This window comes from Cricetulus griseus, chromosome 4, assembly GCF_003668045.3.
Source record: "Cricetulus griseus strain 17A/GY chromosome 4, alternate assembly CriGri-PICRH-1.0, whole genome shotgun sequence".
Classification (NCBI taxonomy): Eukaryota; Metazoa; Chordata; class Mammalia; order Rodentia; family Cricetidae; genus Cricetulus; species Cricetulus griseus.
The window spans coordinates 153,622,086-153,642,285 of record NC_048597.1 but is presented as its reverse complement, the minus strand read 5'-3'; the positions used below and the strand labels follow the sequence as shown (position 1 = coordinate 153,642,285).

The window sequence follows — 20,200 nt, the reverse complement described above, 5'->3', positions numbered from 1 at the left end:
AATATTTTGATCAATGGCAATGCTGCTACAGTGAGAAATATTATTAAATATGTAATTGCTTTGGGCCTGACATTCTTCTGAGAGTGGCTTATTTAAAGTCATTTAATTTTCACAACCTTCTACAGAGGGTATCGACATTGTCAGGAGAAGAACTTTGAAGCAAGGGATGGCAAAGACATTTGCCTATGGCCACATCAAGTAAGCAGAAGAAATAGAATTGAGGTAGGGGCCAGGAAGCCTGTGTCCAGATGACATGTTGTTCTTTACTATAGAGCCATTCCACATGACCCCTATAGTCAAGGTCTTAGAGTCTTAATCCACTCTGAGGGCTCACAGGAGGAATTTTTAGTCCCCTCCTTTCTATCTCCCCAAGCTTTCGTTTCATTTCCCAGGAGATAGGAGGGTCAGCTATGAACGCCTCTCATCAAAGGGAATGGAGAACATGGCAGGCATAAGGGAGTACGGACAATGTGGGCACACAGGTAGGGTAGATCACAAGTGTGGTGGTCTATTCACTATTTAGTAGAAGGGATCCTGACTCCCCAGCCATCATTGTTTCACAGCTCTAGAGAAAAGAAGGGAGCTGCCTAAAAGTTACTAGCAGCTGGGGGAGCTTCCTTCTCCATGGGTCTATGTGATGGGATGGGATGAGAAGTTGGGAGGAGCTTGGTGGGGACTTAGTGCTGGCTAGTGAATATGCTCTCCACTTCAACTGCACAGGGACTATCAAATGGTTTTCCCAAGTATTACAGTATGATGCAGAGCTTTTGCCAGAGCTAGAGGGAATAGAGTGTGGAATCCACTGGAGCAGATGCCGAATCTCTTATAGGTGTACAGTTTCTAACATTAAGCAAGTGGAGGGAAAATCCAGTGATTGGGATAGCCACTGGGGGAATGGAAGATGAAGGTCAAGTCTCTAATTGGCAAGATATTAAGCTCCTTGGATGGTGGAGTCCGCCGGTCATGGATCCCATGGCAACATTCACCTAAGAACTTAGGAGCCCTCTTCTCTATCCAGTACCCTCTCAGCCACTAAGAGTATAAAGTGAACAACGCTGACATGATCCCTGCTTCCTGGGACAACTGAAATCCTCAGAGCCTTCATGAGGAAATGGAAATTAAAGATTTTAAGCACTCAGCTAATGAGTGAATGCATAAAATGCATCCTAAAGCCCTTAAGTCCAGACTGTGCTTGTGCTTCCTGAGTCTGTGGAGTGAGGTGGTATGATGCCCTGATGAAGGCACAGGCTCCACTTCTGTCTCAGGGTAGAAGAGCGTGTTGTTGGCTGTTTAACCCAAACCTTGATGCCTTTTCCCATCAGCCATTTTATTGTATGGGGTCTTTCTCAACAGGAAAGAGGGCTAAGTTCAAGGGCCCCAGTGCCCCAATACAATCCTATATATTGTGCTCAGGAATGGAAAGCTAATTTAATAACCTCAGCAAAATGTACAAAACTAGACAATCATCTTGATTTATAGAGTATACAAAGAGTAGCCAACCTTTTAAGGTTATTTCCCAGGATTGCTCAGCCCTTCCCCACCTTTTGGTCCTAGGGATTGAACACAGAGTCTTGTGCATGCTAAGGTAGCACTCTACTACTGGATTTATACCCTAGACCTCTGCCTCCCTCCCTAAGGATTTATGGTATGTCCCTTAGTCTTCACGCCTGGAAGTCTACAGCTCCCAAGCAACACAGGCTCTAAAATAAAAATTATCAAATTGCTTTTTGCTTCTTTCTCTGAACCCTATAGTAGGACTTTTTTTTCTCCTGCCTCTTCTTTGACATAGTTCTGGAAATACTGGTACAGGCAGCTGTTTCCTGTCTTCACATGGCTTGAATAGGAGCTGGTAGACTTCTGGGGGCTTGCTCTTCTTTAAAAGGCATTCCAAACTCATCTGAGAATACTCTTCATACATGAACTAGAAGGTGGGAGAGTGTTGGTTAGTTTTCTGCTATTGTGACAGAGTAACTGAGATGAGCAACTTGAAGGTTTGAGTCATAGTTTCAGATGTTTCAGTCCATGATCAGTTAGTTGACCCTGGTACTTTAATGCGATAGCAGTGCTGTATGTCATGGCTGCAGCATGCCGCAGAGGAGAAAACTCAGCCTAGAAGTCAAGAGACAGAAGGGGCTGAGCTCTCCATACCTCCTCAAAGGACCACCCCCCATGCCCAGTGCACCAACTTGCTTTTAACAGGCTCTGCTTCCCATAGGCTTTATCACCATCCAATAATACCACAGGCTAAGGGGCAACTTTTTAATACATGGGTCCTTGGGAGAGCATTCTAGATTTAAGCCAGCAGGACATGTTTTATTTCCAGAGCGTAAGTCATCCGAACCATGACGCTGGTGAGCCTGGTGGGGACAACACAGAGTGAAGATCCATGAACTCACTTAAAGTGGGATGCTACTATAGGATGAAGCCTGTCATTATCATCTCTGACTGTTAATTTCCACAGAGCTTAGAATAGCCTTTGCTACTTCATAAGGTTGTTGAATCAATGAAGGGATGGGTTAACCCGATTTTTAGATACAGTAACTTTTGAGATAATATAATTACATTTCTCCTTCCCCCCTTTCTCCTTCCAAATCCTCCCATATACCCCTGCCCACTCTCCTTCAAATTCATGGCCTATATTTTCATTAATTGTTATTGCATGCATATGTGTATAACCTGCTCTTGAGGAACCAATCAGCAAGTGTGAAGTTCAGCTTCATATAATGGAAAACACATCCTCCATGGCTGTAAAAGCAAACTGTTTGCTTTCATTGAAAAGTTGTCTTAGGCTAGAACCCAAGCATTCAGGTTTCCCCCATCTTTGTGCTCCACTATCCAGCACTGATTTCTGCCTTTAGCTTTCTAGTCTGAAGTTCACTTGGAGCCCTCATTCCATCCATCAAGTCTGAAGGCCCAACATCAAGGAGGAAAAGTAGAAGTATGGCATCCTGAACAGCTTGGTCTTGAAAACTGGATTGGGACAACAACGGAGTGAAGAAGGGATAGACCCACAGACACGTGTCTAGAAAACCTAGGATCAGGTGGGTTGTGCTATCCCAAAAGGGACACACCTAATACACAACAACAAGCCAGAACCAGAGCTTTTATTATGTACAACAAGGCAGGAGGGGTTAGCTGGTCTCAGTTGGAGGACTTAGGAAGCCAGCAGTCTAAGGTTGCAGCCAACTGGGAGAAGGAAGCCGTGCTTGCTAGGTTTTGCACATACTGGTCGATGGTTCAGAAAAAGAAATTGCACACACACACTGTCAACATTCACACTTGGACCTGAAGGAGGCCTCGCCATCCCTCTGAGCTTGTGGCTATCACCATGGGGAAAGACTTGGCTACTCCCATGGGTCTGAGGCATTGGGTCCTTGATATGGCTGTACCCATGTCAAACACTACACACTCACATCTTCTCAGGACTCCACCAACTCTTGTTAGAACCTCAGCTGCTCCTTATACAGTCAGTAAGTGCTTACTGGGATCCCCAAACTGAGTGTAAAAGAGAATCTCACAGCTGGGGTAACTCTGTTTTAAAGAGTTCTCCCAGACCAGCCATCCAGCACTTGTGCCTGTGTTTCATTGTCCACCTCTGTACAAGAACCTGTTGAATGTCGTTCATTTGGCTTGTTTCTCCATCCCTGGAAGAAATGGGTGGAGGTACATATCACATATCAGTCAGGCAAGTAGTGACTTCTGCTTGATAGATAAAATGAAAAGCTGGGTAACAAAGCAAGTCAACTCATACAGCATGGCAACTCTACAGACCCCACTTTGAGAGAAGAACAGTAGAGATAGGCTAGGCAAATGTTGATATTTGTGGCTATCTGACACTTTGCCAAATATCTTATGTGCTTATTCTTTTGTCTTTGAGGTGGGAAAATGTTGAAATGACTCCAAGGGGTGATGAGAATTATGATAGAGACAGATCTGTAGGAGTTTTGACATGGGAAGATGCTTCATGGCTGTAGCTTCTAAAGGTTCCCAGCAGCCATCACCATAGTCCACACCCCTCCCTCTTGATGGGCTTCTCCACACTGTTCTCCCTTCTGATCCTAGCACACCTTTATTTCAGCAGTCTTCAGTTGTTTCATCCAGGAAGAGTCTCCCCACAAAGTGAGAGAGATGGGTAGAGATTGCTTTTGCAGAATCCTAGGGATAATGACATCCAAAAAGCTCAAGTAACCACAGGACCCCCCAGAGAGTGACAGAGAGGATTGGACAGATGATTTAGTAAAGCCCTTGACAGGTAAGTGTGAGGACCTGAGTTTGATGCCCAAAGCCCATTTTGAAAAGCCCATATCCCTGTTTATTTTTTTGGGGGGGGGGTGCTGGGACAGGAGGATCCCTAGAGCTCACTGGCCAGCTAGTCTAGCCAATCAGAAAGCTCCAGATTCAGAGGGAAAACTGTCTCAAAAGAATAAAGTTGGGAGATTCCAAGAAAGACTCCTGACATGGACCTCTGACCTCCATATGATATCATAGACTCCCGGAAAACTCAGGTATCCGGGGTCCCAGGCCACGACCGCGGTCACCCCAATCACCCTGGTCCCTTCAACACATTTACACACACTTCAATGTGTACGTACGTCACACAATTTATGTATATCACACACACACACACACACACACACACACACACACACACACACACGAATGAAGGAATGAACAAACAAACAAATGGACAAAGTGATACAGGGCTAGAATGATTTCAATATCCCCTGCCTGTAAGATGGAGTGGTAGGCTGATATTGTTAACCTGGGTATGAAGGGAGAGGAAAGACAGGCATGGAAAAGGTAGTGAATTATCTTTAGGACATGTAAATGGCTGGTGGCATACCTGGGAAGAAGGGACCATGTAAAAGCTGGCTTGTTTCACTTAGCAAACTTTGACTGGGTACTCTCCAGGTGTTGAAGATGCTTCATTCTTCAAACCAAACAAAATCCTGGTCATAAGGAGGCATAGCCTCAGGCTGATCAAACAATTTAATAAATATAAGAAATGGCTGAATGTACGTGGAGTTCAAAACTTGCCAGCCTGGAGTTGTGTACTAGAAGTGTCTGCAGAGTTACCGGGAGAGGGGCAGCAGTCACACCATCTGGAGACAGATTTCAGAATGGCAGAGATCTCAAAGTAATGTGTGTTTGGAGAGTCTTCTGAAGCGAGGCGGCCTTAGGACTTGCTGCTTTGGAGACATCAAAGTGGTGAGTGGAAATCAGGAGCACCCCAGTGCTCAGGGCACAGAGAAAAGAGGATCTGAATTTGCTCACTACCAGAGCAAGCTCGAGAATGAGGTGTATGAGCTCAGGTGTGTGCCTGGCATGCTTCTCCACGGTCACCTTTGAATCACATGTTTGGAGTCTGGGCTCTGGGGCAGAATCCTGACTCAGGAGTCTTGTGATGCTTCGCACCTTAACATCTTACCCACTATGGTTTCCTCCCTGACGATACAGATGGCTTAGCATCCAACTCACTGGCTATTGTGAAGGTGCCAGCAGACCATGAAATACACTAGACAATGTATCTCACATGCTAGAACCATGAGTGTCACCCACAATTGTTTTACTTCAGTCCCCTGTAGCCCTGTGTGAGACATACTTTATTCCCATAGAGGAGGAAGCTGTAGGTGTCCCTGATTTTCAGGATACAATATGCATGAAGACTATTTTGAACACAGAAAAATGGGAAAGAAGTAACTTCAGCTTCCCCAGCCTGACATGCACACACAAACACACAAACATTTGAAAGACAGAGAAATCAGATAATATGCCCAAAACAGGACAAAAGAAGGCCATGCTAGTCTAGGAAGACTGGAGAGTGTCTGGTGGCAGTGGCAAAGGAGAGTGGGTGTGCTTAGAGAGCAGGTTGTTGTCTTGATCCTCGTCTCTGGCCCTTTGCCACCTGAGAATTTTGTGGTCCTGCTGCCATACACCCATCTGCCATAGAGCACTTCATCTTCATGCATGTCCTTTCTCTAGAGCTTGATGGACTTGGACCAGCTCTTGTTCAGTTTCCAGACAGACATTGGCTCCCTGCTTCAGCTAAGCATGTAAAACAAACAATACCCAGTTGCTGTACTCCGTTGGGGGTGGTTGTAACACAAAGCTACAAAGTAGGTGGTTTATAAAACTACATTGTTTCTCACAGACCTGAATCAGGGCTGGAAGTTCAAGACAGAGGCTCTGGAGATTTTGTCTGTCTGGCAAGGGCCTCTCCTTCCTTTATAGCTTTCTTGCTCTTTCCTTGAATGGAGAAAGGGGAAGGCAGCTCTCTGACACAGCTTTTTATGAGTGAACTCATCCTATCCTGATCTCATGACCCAAAGACCCCCATCTCCCAACACTATTACTTTGTGGGAGCATGATCTCAATATATACATTGGTGGGGACACAGACCATGATAGCACAAAAGACATTTGACAGCAGTGCCTGATGGAGCAGACTGAGGAGGGTAAGCGCTATTCTCTCCATCCCTGCCTCATCTCTGCATCTCCCAGCATCCAGCAGGCCAGAGTGTCCCTGTGTGTGTGTGTGTGTGTGTGTGTGTGTGTGTGTGTGTGTGTGTGTGTGTTGATCGGGAGTGGGCATGGAGGTTTGGCATGGCTGCTAGTCACACATGTAAACATGGAAAGGTGAGGGATTCACAATGAATCAGGGCTTTAAGGGACTTTGTGGGAAGAATTCTTCCTCCCCTCTCTTTCTACTATGCTTCCAGGTAGCAAAGGTTATTACAGTGAGTAGGGAGGCACAGTCCCTAGAAATCTATGCCTGGCTTGTGTTGTCTACCAGGAGAAACTGAGGCATGCCCGTGGACATCGTGTGCTAATTTGTAACAGATCTAGAACTTTTTGAAAAACCGGAAGTCTGTCAGGTCCAGGGGAACCATCTGTTTTTTCCAAAGTCCTCTAGAAAGGCTTTCTAGGCTCAGATCTTCAACTTGCCGCTTTTCTTCTTATATCACCTCCAAGGACCACTTACTTCTGAGTCTCAAGGTCATAGTACTTAGGAGGCTTTCACAGGTAGAAAGAAACATCAGTGGGGGGTCAAGTAGAGCAAGCTTAAGTGCACCCTGTTATGTTTCACAGATGTTCTAGAAATTTGCATGTCACCCCCCTCCCAGTTCAATAGAATCTTTTTTAAAAAAAATAGGGGGAGTTATCATTTAAAGGAGTTCAAACCTGCCTCTCTTTTATCTCGTGAAGGATTCTTTTGTCATGCAAATAACGTCATCATCCTTCCAGTTGAGATTCTGTCTTAGCTTCGTTTATGTAGACACACCTCCATGGAGCAAAATGTGGGAATCATACTCTGCAGGATTTTCCGAACAGGCTAGGGACCACCCTTCTGTCTTTGTTGCAGTCCTGGCTTTGGTGCCCTTTGTTTATGGCAGATATTATTTTGGCCACTGGAGGGCCCTCCAGATAGCTCGAGAATTCCAGTTCCAGGAGCCCAGCCTGCAGTTCACACCCAGAATTTTGAGCAAGCGGCATTTCAGCAAAAATCGGATTTAACTGGAAAAACTAGCAGTAGCGGTCGACATTCCTTTTATTTAGGAATTTAAGCATAAAAGAAACCTCTATTTAAAAGAGCGGCTTTTGGATTATGGTTTGTTTGGAGCTGCAAGGGAGGTGTTAAGCTTGTGTGTGCAGAGTGATCTTGCAGAATTCTGCCCAGCTTAGAAGAACAGAGCTTTGAACAAAGGTTATTTGTCTCTGTGTGGAGATCGTTACACCAAGATAGATAGAGAAAAGTGGGGGACAAATGATTTTTATGTGAGGACAAGAGAGTCTTGGCTAAAAAAATATTTGGGAGGAATGACACTGCACATGGACGGGAGCACTGTCACCCATGTTTATTTTTGACCCACATTGCTGCGGCTCCTCAGCCTCGTCTTCCTCTTCTCCTTTTTCTTTCTTATTATTGCAACCCACTTCAGAGATCTTTGTTTTTCTGATTAAAAAACGCCCTAAATCTGAGTTCTGAGATGACAACACAGTATAAAAAGTTTCATAACCCCTCCACTGTGCATCCAAACAAAGACCTGTTGCAGAACAAGGTAGAAATAAGAAAAAGAGTCAAGAGACCAGAAAAGAAACACGAGACAGTAAGCATTAAGTTTCCTCTGTAGAAAACAAAGAAAATTCAACAAAACTCTCTATACTAGGCCAATTTTAAGTCAGACTAAAAGTCATCTTATGGCCTAAAACAAGAAATGAACTTGACTGTACTGATGGGAGGGGTTCCCTGAGAACTGGATGTCACAGAACCAGAGCTCGGCACTTACTGGGTTCAGGTGAGTCTGCAGGGGCTCAGAAGGTTAATTTGGGCCTTAGCAATCTAAAAACTTGGAACCATGGAAACATACGGTCAGTGGGGATATGTTGAAGATGGGGTCACTTCTTAGAAAATTTGTCCAGCTGTAAAAACGAAGTGTATTTTTCGGAAATGCCTTAGATTGTAGACAGGTCCCTGACCTGTACAAAGGACAACTCTATACTTGCTTGAGAGAGGGGTAGGAAAGATAGATAGCCCAGTTTCCCTTTTAAACCTGCCAGTTTGTAGGTTAGAGGACAGCCAGGTTGCACAGACCACTTTGGGGAATGTTGCCTCAGAGCTGAGGGTATGCTCAGCAGTCCAGTCTCAAGGGACACAGGAGCCCCTGGCAAGCCTAAATCTTCTTGGCCAGACTTTTGGCTCTTCTTATTAACTCTTTTCGTCCTGTGGGAAGCACTGTTCATATAGCCCCACAGTAAAGCCTTAGCATCTGCATCTGGTAAGGAAGAGATGGTGGGAGTGGGGCCTGGGGCCCAGAACAATTCTGACATGAGATAGTGGGACGCCACTTATGGTTCTCTGAGACTGTGCTGCCTGAACTTCTGAGAAGGGCTTATGTATAAGGGACTGGAGGGCAGGATGGAAGCAGGCTGAGGAAAGGAATTCCTCAGGGAGATGATGGACTGAGAGCAAAGGTGGATTCCACATCCTGCCTGCATTTGTAATCCCCTCCCTTAGAGGTCCCAGCTGTCATTGTATACAACACTGTACATATATATATATATATATATATATATATATATATATATATATATGTACAGTTGTGCCAAGTGAGTGCTGGGCACCTGGCAGGCAAGCAAAATGCTAAGGTGGCATGTCATGGCTGTCAGTGTGGCTCCTGTTCAGAGCTTGGATCCAGCACTGGCTTCTTAAGATTGGGCAAATTACACATAAAGGGATGGGCAAGCTCTGCCTGACCAGAATAGTGTTCACTGAATTCTGGAGCATTCTCAAACCTACTGCACAAAACCACCATAGCAGGAGAGAGAGAGAGAGAGAGCTGGTTGGAGGAAGTGCAGGGCGGGAGCTGGGAAGTGGTTTCTTTGTTCTGGGAGATTTCAGCCGGCAGGAACCGCAAATTTTACTGTCTCCAAACCAAAAGCCCTCCCCCCTCCCCCATTACCTCTTTCCTTTACAACCTGGGAATTCATTCGCTGCCTCCCTCGGCCTCTTCCTCTGCCTAGAGCAGTCTCCAGGGACAGATCTCTTTGTTGAGTACTCTTCGAGACAATTCAGAGTTGCAAAGTTCCCGGGTCACAGCCAGGGCTGTTCTCTGAAGATAGTGGTCTCTCGGGTACAGACCCCCACCTGTGGATCTGTCCCTTCCTGGGGGTGAGTAACCTGCATTGTGCCGGATATTCACGCATTTCCCGCGCAGGCTCGGCAGATGGCGCTCGTGAGCAAAGCGATCTCGGTCCGGTCCCTCCCCTCCCCACTGTCGGGGCCTCGCTGGGCTAAAGCAAAAACAGATGTTTTCATCATTTCTGGATCTGGCACGTGACTTGCAGTTCAGCAATGTGCCGACAGAACCCAGAGTTGTGCATTTCCTTCATCCCCCGCAAAATAAAACATTCTTTCTAAAACGAGCTTTCCTCTAAGTGAACCAGTGACACGATCTCTTTTGAGTATAGGGGTTATGTGCTTAATGGAGCTCCGACTAGTCCGAGTGTCCTGCTAGGCAGGCCTGGGACTATAACTGGGAAGTGGTCCTTTTTCTGAGAAGACAGTGAGCAGCCAGACTGGCTATCTTTACCTTAATGGCTGGGGATAGGCGCTGGTCTTTTAAAATAGCCCTGGTCTGGCTGGCGAAGAACCTTCCTTGCATGGGTGCAGAGGGTCGAACAAAACAGGAAGGCCGAGGCGGCGCGCCCTGTTCTCCGCGCCCACGGCAGGTGGCAGCATTGGCCCGAGTTGGCCTCTGCCGCTGGCCAGGCCCAAAGCGGGCCCTTTTACTTTCGGTGGCCTCAAAATTATTAGTTCCAGATGAGTTCTTGCGATTGTAATATTTGGTTTAACCCAATCGGCCCGATTGCGTCAGTGTACGCTCACATGCAGCCGTCTGAAGTCTAACCAGACATCAGAGGCATGTTTCAGGGGTGTCAACATTCCTCATCCTTTGAAGGAATTAAAACCCAAAAAAAAAAAAAAAAAAAAAAAAAAAAAAGGCAAACAGGCTGACTTATCCCCAGAGGAAAGGAGGACTGAACAGGCATGGGGCTATGGTGCTGGGAGGGAGTTAACAGGGAGATTCAGGAGAGAGCCCATAGTTGAACTTTGTCGAAGTCTGCTAGAGTAGAATTGGATTTATTTATCGAGCTAGGCAGGGTCCTCTGGGTTGGTTCTTTGGAGGTTAGGACCAATAAGCTCAACTGTTTCGTGAAAGACTAAAGGCTTGGAGTCATGTAGACTGCTATTGTCAGGCTCAGAACACGCTAGACCTCTGTTTAACCCTCGGCCTGGCTGCTCCTGCCAGAGCCAGACACAGGCTCCTGACAGCTTTGGAGGATTTCTGAATCTGCCTTAAGGATGCAAGCTGTTGCTTTTCCTTAGACTAGCAGCCCACGCCCCAGTGGACCTCTTGAAAAAATGAGGCCTCCAGCAGACTTTGCTGAGTGGACCCGCTGGAGTGATCACATGTCTTGTAAACAGCCCCGTTGCAGTGTTGCACACCCACAGGGACACTGGGAACCCACTCTAGTGGCCTCGGGTTTACAGGTGTTATCACACAAGGTTAAAAGACTCTGAGCCCAGAGTCACTAGCTAAATCTGCAAATGCAGCCCCAAATCCAGCTCCATCCGCCATACGGGAAAGGGCCCGTGGCCTCCCTTGGCTGGAATGACTTGGCCTCAGAAAAAGAAGGCCTGGTCTTTGCTATGCAGCCCCCATCCACCCGTGTTTTCAGTCTGTGCTCAAATTCTTCAAGTAACTCGCTCGAGGAAGCTAGGAAGACTCCTGCTAGCCAATTCCAGGGAGCCTGCCTGCTTCCCTGCAGGTCTCTGGCTCGACACAGTTCTGATCAAAAGCCAGCACCCGTCTGGCAGATGCTTCAAGTCCTGCATGTGGAGAGCTGGTGGTGGCTGGCTGGGGTTGGAATCTGCCAAGCAGGCAGGCTCAGCGGCCATCTTGTTGTCCTTCTCTCTTCCCTCCTCAGTGGTCTCCCAGCTCTGTGAAGCAAGCACCGAAAAAAAAAAAAAAAGGTGGTGGGTGAACATCTACAGAATTGTGTTGCGATCTTGGCTTGGCTTCCTGGATCTTCCTCTCTGAATAAACAAACAAACAAAACACACCTATGTATCTCCACAGAGAAGGAGGGAAATGAGCTTAAGTTGGAGACACTGGAGCATACTGACAGCTTCACTCCTTGGAATGGTGGAAGGATTCCAGTGATCTTTTCCCTGGCTCACTTACTTAATTCCTTTCTGAGAATCACTTTTTGAACATTTTATCATGCAGAGGTTCTCAGCCCTGCCCCGCTTAAGATCAGTTTGGACCAGTTGTGCTGATCCATACTAGTAATCCCCAAATTCCTGAGGATCAGAAGTTCAAGGGCATCTCAACTACTTAATAAGTTCGAGGTCAGCTTGGGCTCCAAGTGACCCTGTAGGGGCGTGGGGGGAAAAGCAACACTGATCTCCCACTCAGAGCTACTTCCATCACAGAGGAAAAGGAATGGGTTAAAAATCCCAAGTTGTAGAGCTCCCTACCAAGCGGTTGTAATATACAGACAAAGTTTTATTTTTTTAATTTTTATTTTAAGTAACTGTGATTTAATTCTAACTTCCTCTGCTCTACAAAGTTCCTAAAAGTTAAGCAGTCCAGCCAAGGTCATACAAAGTCAAGTCCAGCCTAGAATCCGTGTAAAGTCTCTGGCTCTTCAGTAATGGGTGAACTTTTCTTTTCCTTATTGGTATACTGTTCACTAGTGAGCCAGCTTCTTCCTCTTATTTAATGAAGCCCCTCAGCAGCCGCCTATCCTATGTTTCTGTTGTCTGTGAGAAATTAGGAGGAGAAATTGCTCTACAGTTCTTGAGGGATGTTTCATCTTTCTGCTTTAAACAAATGCCCATGTGCAGACATTTTGATGAGAATTGCCCTGTTCCCCCAATTTCTGTAATTTATCAGTTGTGGTTTCAAAGGGGCTTTAGTGCCCACACATGGCCCACCGAGGTGGTAACTGTCATGCAGTGATCTGTTTTTAAGGAATACATCCCCTGGGTTTAGGGCAAAGTAGGTGATAGTAGATGATAGTAGGAGGCATCCCATCTCCTAGCTAGGTGAGACAGTTGCCCTTATTTTTTGCCACCTTCCCTTGAGGATCTTCTAGAGAAATGGTCCTCAGCCTTCCTAATCCTGTGACCCTTTCATACAGTTCCTCATGTTGTGGTGACCCTCAGCCATAAAACTATTTTCCGTGCTATGTTACAACTGTAATTTTGCTACTGTTGTGAATAATAATATAAATATCTGTTATGCAATCCTCAAAGGGCTTTCGACCCATAGGTTGAGAACCACTGCTCTAGGTGATGGTGGTGACTATCATTCTCCATTGGAGGCAGCCAGCACTCTCAGAAATAACTCATGTTTCCTGGGCCAGGAAACATTACTGGCTCATCCCTGTTTCTGGTAATAGGTTTTCTTAGAGTTCTTTAAGATTTTTGACACTCGGAAGTTGAGGAAATACTTGACTATCATAATGTCTTAATGAAGATAAAAGTGGACTGATTAACACAATGGATGGGTTTGATTGGATCTTCAATCTAAAGAGGGAAGGTTTGGTAGACATCTCTGACACTACTGTGGAACCTGTAGATCCCAGGAGATGGCTGATAATTAGATTGGAAAATATTGTGATGGTTTTATAGAGAAGTCCTGGGAGAGGCATGCTGAAATGTTTGGGGCTGAATGTCAGGGTGTTTGCTTGCAACTCACTTTCAAATGATTCAGAAAAAGTAGTAAACTTCCTGGGATGTTAATAACTGGTGAATCAAGGGTGTGTGTATCCAAAGCTCATCAGGCACTAACTCAGGTCCTCTTCTGATGACACATTTTATAGTAAAGAGGCTAGGCCTGGTGCCCTGGTCCACAGACAGCTTACCATAGTCTTCACTTATCAAACAAGTATTTGAGCCATGGTGTTTAATCAAAGGCAGAAGAGAAGCCTTAAAGAGAAGTGACAACCTTAAAGAGATCTTAGGAATGGCTCCTTTTTCCCCTAGGGCATTAGTATTGTGAGGGGAAGACTTCCAAGATGGACTATTATTTAAATGGGCTAGAGGTTAAAAAATGAAGCTAGGTGGGTGATGGTGGCACTTATCTTTAATCCCAGTACCTGGGAGATGGAGCCAGGTGGATCTCTGTAAGTGTAAGGTCATCCTGGTCTACAAAGAGAGTTGCATGACAGCCAGGGCTGTATAAAGAAATCCAGTCTCAAAGAACCCAAAAAATAAAATAAAAATAAAAATAAGAAATAAAGAGGAAAATGCACAGTTTTAATGAGAAGAAGGTAAGGCATTTTGGGACAAGGGGATAATAAAAAAATTAAAAGAATTGGAGACTACTTGGGGAAAATAGATGAGCCCATGTAAACATGGAGGAGAATATGCTGGGATGGAATCTTAGGTTGGTGTCTGAAGACAGACAGCCTTGAATGCCATACAGACAGTATTGTGAAAAGGCACATGGAGCTATCAACACTCAGTTCCATGGAATTTTCTTTGACAGAAACTCTCACCCAGACTTTAAAACCAGCATGTGTGATTCCTCTCTACGGTTTTCCCCAGCATCTGCCAATAGGATTATTCAACTGGGTCTTTTCTGTTTCTGTCCCTGAGCTCTTCCACACTCACTGCTGATGCCACAGGGCACACATAAGTCCAACCACAACAGGCAGCTCTGAGCGTCGTTCTTAGAAAGAACCAGCATGATTCCTTCTTCTGACCTTTCCACTTTTCCATCCCCTCCACTTGACAACTTAGCTCCCACACTTGCCTCAGGCTATGCTTTGAACCAATCAGTGGTCCCAGGGTTCTTTGTTCCCATGGTGGTTTGCTTTGCTAGTCTCCTGGCTGTAGAGCCACAGGTAAGAGTCTTGGCTTCTGCTCAGTCTATACTGAGAATTCAGATCAGCTAAATGTTTGTCAATGAGACTTCACCTGTGTAGAAATAGTGTTCCCCTCTGTTCTCTGAGAACTTTGTGCCTGTATTTTTCTGTGTCATTTTTGCATCTTCTTTCATGTCTTAGTTAGTGTTTCTATTGCTGTGAAGAGACAATATGACCACAGCAACTCCTAAAAAGGAAAAACATTTAATTGGGGTGGCTTAATGTTTCAGAGGTCTAGTCCATTATTATCATGGTGGGAAACATGGTGGCATGCAGGCAGACGTGATGCTGGAAAGGTAGCTGAGAGTCTATATCTTGACTCACAGGCAACAGGAAGTAGTCTGTCTTACCAGGCATGACTTGAGCATATATAAGACTTCAAAGGCCAAATCCACAGTGATATGCTTCCTCCAATAAAGCCACACCTCCTAATATTGCCACTCCCCTTTGGGGCCATTTTCCTTCAAACCACCACATGTCATGACTGGTTGGCTTGTTCATTTTGTCTACTTGCCTATGCCACTGTCACTGCAGTATTCAATAGTCAGTTCTAAATCTCCAGGACTCAGCACACCACCTGCTCCTCAGTGGGTGCTTCATGAATGCTTATGGAAAGAATGAGTGTACCAATGAATGGGAAGAGGAGCTGATATCTATACAGACATCTGCACATAGTTTCCCACCTGAGTGCATATATGAGAATTTGCTATTTGGACAGAAAGCAATAGCTACAAGTGAGTCACAGAGTTTCTGTTATTGAGGTTCCATCTCTGCATTATCCTTCTCTCTGTGTGTTCATATATGTGTTCAAGTGCTTGTGCAAGTATATGTACATCTATACAGAAGCCAGAGGTTGACACTGGCAATCTTCCTCAGTCATGATCCTCTTTATTTTATTCTTTGGTTGCTTGAGAAAGGATCTCTCACCGAACTGGGAGCTCTTTGATTTGGCTAGACTGGCTGGTCAGCAAGCCCCATGGATCCTTTTGTTTCTACCACCCAAGTGCTGGAATTGTATGCATGCAGTGGGTGCTAGGAATCAAACTTAGGTCCCCCTCTTCCTCCTCCTCTTTCCTTCTATTTTGTTTGTTTTGAGGCAAAGTCTTATCTTGAAGCCCTGATTGGCCTGGAACTTGCTATGTAGACCAGGCTGACCTTCAACTTACAGAGATCTGCCTGCTTCTGCTTCCCAAGCCCCAAATGCTGTGCTTCAAGTCATGTGCCACATTACCTTGTCTTAGCTACACTTCTTGTACTGCAAGAAATTTACAGACTAAGCTTTCTCCACAACCCTGTTTCAGCTGTTTGTGTAAGTGTTTTAAATGCTTCTCTCTAAGACCATGAGAAGCTCTGGTGGTGCCTCTTAAAACAGTGGTTCTCAACTTGGGGTCACAAACCATGGGAGGGTAGCATTCCAGACATCCTGCACATCATATGTGTTTATTATGGATTCATAACAGTTGCAAGATTACACTTATGAAGTAGCAATGAAAATAATTTATGGTTGGGGTCACCACAGCATAAGGAACTGCATTAAAGGGTTGTAGCATCAGGAAGGTTGAGAACCACTGCCTTAGAAGATTGTAAACAATGTAAAAGCGATCAACACTGCCTTTGAAACTGCAGTGAGCTTTGGAATATATCAATGCAGAGATGGAAAGAGCCATAACCCATAATGACCAAGTTTTTCACCTTGTGCTGGCTAGTTTTACATCAACTTGACACAAGCTAGCATCATCAGAGATGAAGGAACCTCAATTGAGAAAATGCCTCCATTTTCTCCAATGTAGGGCATTTTCTTCATTACTGATTGATGGGGGAGGGTCCATCCCATCATGGTTGGGGCCACACCTAGACTAGCCCTGTGTTCTGTAAGAAAGGAGGCTGAGCAAACCATGGCAAGTAAGCCAGTAAGCAGCATCTCTCCATGGCCTTTGCATCAGCTGTTGCCTCTTGATTCCTCCCCTGCTTGAGTTCCTGCTGTCACTACTTTTGATGATGATGAGTGATATGAACTGTGGGTGAAATAAACTCTTTCCTCCCCAAGTTCCTTTTGATCATGGTGCTTCATCACATCAGTAGTGACCCTAACTAAGACCAGTTGGTACCAGGATTATGGGATATTGCTGTGACAAGACCTGTGTTGTTTTGGGAAGGATTGTGGAAAGACTTTGGAACTTTGGACTAGAAAATGCATTGAGTGTTCTAAACTTGGTGAGCTTTTCTGTGGAAGCTTGGAAGATAAAAATATTGAGGGCAGTGCAGATGATGGAAGCCTGGCTTGTGGAGTTCCAGAGGGAAGTTTGAGAGCCATTTAAAGACTCTATTAGGACTGTTTGCTATTTTGATTTGAGACTCTGTGGTTCTGGCTATCTGGGTTTGAAGAATCACTTGTGATTAACAAGAGACCAGAGTCACTGACAAAAACCTTTGCTTTGCTGGAATACTCTATGCTAGTCAGCTGGAGCTGAAAAATTAGTGGTGATTAAAAAGGTGCCCATGTTATTGAGGTGCAATCTTTTGGAAAGTGTTTCCTCAGAATCAGCACAAAGAAGCTATGTTCCAGAGGTGACCAAAGTTCTACTTTGCATTGGGGGCCAAACTTGGCAGTGTAAGACTCACCCAGGTGGTATTGGATATGAAGGCATGAGAGGGTCATGAGAACCAGCTGGGCCTGGCACTGTAAGTAACCAGGATAGTCCATTAAAGAAGGTGCAGCCAAGAAGGCCCTGTGACTGCCTGGGATCTGGGCTGCCTCCTAGGTCCATATTGGATAAGGGTGTGGATATGGTGACATCTGGGCCCTAGCTACTGCTGATGCTATGTCTGGGTCCACGGTCCTGCTGCATCTGGGGTCTATGTTGATATCCATTGCCCTTGTTATCACAGGGGTCAAAGCATCCATATGTTGAGCTATGAGAACCATGTTGAACTTGCCCTGTCCCTCACTGGCCTAGGAAGAGCCACTACCTACCCCTCACCAGAGAGCTGACACCTCACCAATCCTGGGATAGTGGAACCTGATGACCCCAGCATGGGAGACCTGGACCTGCCCCTCATGGGAAAGCTGGTCCCCTCACTTGGGGAAGATGGCTCCATTCCTTATCCTGGGCATGGGAGAACTGACTCCACCCTTCACCCGAGGTGAGTGGTCCCAGTGGCCTGGACCGACCAACTCAGCTACTACCCAGGCACACATCCAAGGCTTTGAGTTGGCCCACCCTAACATCTACCCCATCTATGACCTGCCGGAGCACTTGAAGGGACTGCTCCTGTGGAACCATAACCACAGGATCTCCATGACTTGGGGCAACAGCAGGATATCCAAGAGGAGACTCAGTGAGGTTGACCAGTATTAATAGTGTACTAAAAACCAGAGGCCTTGAACCTGATCAACAACACAGTCACAAAGAATATTTGCAAGTAGAGCTATTTGGACATGAAGAGGTAGGTGATGGAGAGGCAGGAAAGACAGAGAAGTGAAGTAGTTTTGTTTTGTTTGTTTTTATGTTTTTAAATTAATATTCTTATTTATATTTTTATATTTATTTCTCATTATCTCTTTTTAAATTTCCCTGTGTTGAGCGGATGCTACAAGGGTGAAAGGCAGATAGAGAGAGGGACTGGGAAATGTGTGGGATAGGGGTGCATGATATGAAATTCCCAAAGAATCAATTAAAAAAAAAGTAAAGTGTTTTAGGTAAGGACATTTTAGAGAGACTCTGGTTATAAGTATAAGAATGTAAAACTGAATAAAATTTGGAATTAAAAGAAAAAAAAAGAAGGTGCAGCCACAGTAGCAGTGAAATCCCCATTATCCAGAGGTTATGGGGAGAAGTTGAGGCTTGGTACCATGAAGTGAACCCAGGAGAGGCTATTGGCAAAAGCTTAGCCCACTTGCAATGGAGACCTCAGCATTTTGGAGATGCTGGTACTGTGCAATGACCACCAAGAACAGCAGAGCAATGAAGTTGAGCTCTTGCCAGAGCCTGGAAGACAAACTGTGCATGCTGTAGAGGACAGCGCTGTAGGAGTGACCTAAGACCCCTGGAGGAGCCCAGAAGATCATGAATGAATCCCAGATGTTGGACATTGAGTTTTTTACACTCTTGGAGTTTGGTTTTACTTTGTTCAGATTGTGACTGGCCTGGTTCTTCCCTCTTGAAGTAAGAAAATATTTAACCTAATTTTTATTTTTACAGGAGCTGACAGTTGAGAGACTTTGAACATTTAAAAGAGACGCTGGGATATTTTTAAGTGACTGTATATTTTAAAGAGATTGTACCACTCTTTAAAATGTGTTTGAGTTTGAAAAGACTGTAGAACTTTTAAAGTCACTTATGTTTTATATTGTAATATTAATATTAACATGTTATCTGAAAGATAAATGAGAAAGGAACAATTCTAATTGAGGAGTGATGTGTTTGTATGTCAATTTGACAAGGGATCATCTGGGATGGTTAGTTTTATGTGGGTGAAATAAACCTTTTGCTCTCCAAGTTGCTTTTGGTCATGGTGTTTAATTACAGCATTAGTGACTCTAACTCTGACATACCTAGATGTACACCTGTTAATCCTCCCAACACTCATTAAGTCAAAAGATTTTCAGAGTCCCGTTCCTGTCTGATCTGAATAGAAAATACATTTTGCCACATCTGCAGGGGCATGGCCATTTTATCTCGGAATGGAACTAACTCCAGAGCTTGGAGCTGTTGCTGTAAAGATGCAAGGTTAGGAACCATGGGGTCTGTTCCGATCACTGAATAACCATAAAACAGACCCTGTGTAATTGGGTTGCCTGTATGTTTTGTCCTGGCACTACTTTCTTGATTTCTAATTTCAAATATTTTCTCTGTCCCTGATCCCCTTATTCATATAAGAAGAAGAAGTCTGTGTTTTGATGGGTTGGGGTCAAGCTAACTAACTATGTCTGTCAGATGTTTGTAAAAGTTAAAAGTTACCAACAGACTCAAATCATAGTGTAAATCCCACTCAGGGTAATTTGAAGGGGTTTGATGACTGACTCTCCTGTCCAAGAATGGACATCTGTTAAGCTGACTGGGTATAGGCACTTTATCCAATGTGAGGCAGGACTTAGTATCTCTTTATTCTAGGGTTTCAAACCAGAAACACCAAGATCTTCCCCCTACAGGTGGCCAAGCCCAGGACCAGAAACTTGCCCAGCACACCCTCTTTGAAGTATTACCCACACAGCTGTTTTAGTTCAGCTCAACTTGTAAAATTCAGTGATTCTTTGTTGAGCAGACTCAAAAGTGGGGCTCTTTACTAGGTGCTATGTGCCATGACAAGAATCCCATGTGCTCAAAAGTGGCTTGGTCTACACCACCTCTGCTCCCAGCTTTTTGTAACGCATAGAACTGGCTTTACCCTCAGATTCTTTATGAGATTCTGATTGGATTGGATATAGAGGGGTGAGAGTCAGCCTCTTCACTGGGGATGTTTAGAGAAGCCAGTAAAATATTGCATGGTAAAATGTGTTGTTGCAGACCTGGAAGTGTAGTTTAGTCAGTGGTAGGCTCTTGGTTAACATAAGCAGGTATGCCCTGGGTTCAGTGCCTGTGCCTGCAAAAGAGTGGTACTGCAATTATGACAGCCATAATTATGAGTCACCCTCAAAGGGGTTTCATCTTGCTAGGAAGCATGATAGATGTTTGAGGAGCACTTACACATACACAGAGCATGAGTAAGCACCTGAGATGCTCCCACATCCTCTGTTAGCATTCTGATGCCCCAGTGCCTGC

General features: G+C 45.0%; 1 long non-coding RNA gene across 1 annotated transcript; it reads right to left on the bottom strand.

Moving 5' to 3' along the window:
* Window positions 1–1,403: 1,403 nt before the first annotated feature.
* Window positions 1,404–10,288, bottom strand: LOC103162769. Its single transcript, XR_003484714.2, has 3 exons — window positions 10,091–10,288; window positions 9,461–9,791; window positions 1,404–2,109 (listed from the first exon to the last, which is right to left on the bottom strand). It is a non-coding gene; the product is annotated as an uncharacterized LOC103162769 (long non-coding RNA).
* Window positions 10,289–20,200: the final 9,912 nt, after the last annotated feature.